This window comes from Arachis duranensis, chromosome 9 (assembly GCF_000817695.3).
Source record: "Arachis duranensis cultivar V14167 chromosome 9, aradu.V14167.gnm2.J7QH, whole genome shotgun sequence".
Taxonomy (NCBI): Eukaryota; Viridiplantae; Streptophyta; class Magnoliopsida; order Fabales; family Fabaceae; genus Arachis; species Arachis duranensis.
In genome coordinates, this window is record NC_029780.3 from 100,279,905 (window position 1) to 100,280,711 (window position 807).

Consider the following 807-nt stretch of genomic DNA (forward strand, 5'->3'; position numbering starts at 1 on the left):
CTCACCTTATTTGCCATCTATGTTACTCAGCTGGAGTTATCATAGATGGAGATGTCTCCATTGAAGAAGAGAAGCCCATCACTAAGAAAAGGATGGAGCAAGCAAGAGAAGTTCCTCACGGCCCTCAAGAAGAACATGAGGAAGTTCATCATCAACAAATGCCTCAAGGAATGCACTTTCCTCCCAACAACTATTGGGAGCAACTCAGTACCTCCTTAGAAGACTTGAGCCAAAACGTGGAACAACTAAGGGTGGAACACCATGAACACGCCCTCACTCTCCAAGAAATAAGAGAAGATCAAAGAGCAATGAGGGAGGAGCAACAAAGGCAAGGAAGGGACATAGAAGAGTTGAAGAACATCATTGGCCCTTCAAGAAGAAGACGCCACTAGAGGTGGATTCATTCCTTGTTCTTTATTTCTTTCTGTTTTCGGTTTTTTTTAGTATTGTGTTTATCTATGTTTTGTGTCTCTATTTCATGATCATTAGTATGTAACCATGCCTTAAAGCTATGAATAAAATCCATTAATCCTCCACTTCTCTTAAAATGAAAAATGTTTTAATTCAAAAGAACAAGAAGTACATAAATTTCGAATTTATCCTTGAATTTAATTTAATTATATTGATGTGGTGGCAATAATTTTTATTTTCTGAATGAATGAATGAACAGTGCATATGTCTTTTGATTCTGAATGAATGCTTGAACAGTGCATATTTTTGATCTTGTTGTTTATGAGTGTTAAAATTGTTGGTTCTTGAAAGAATGATGAACAAAGAGAAATGTTATTGATGAACTGAAAAATTCAT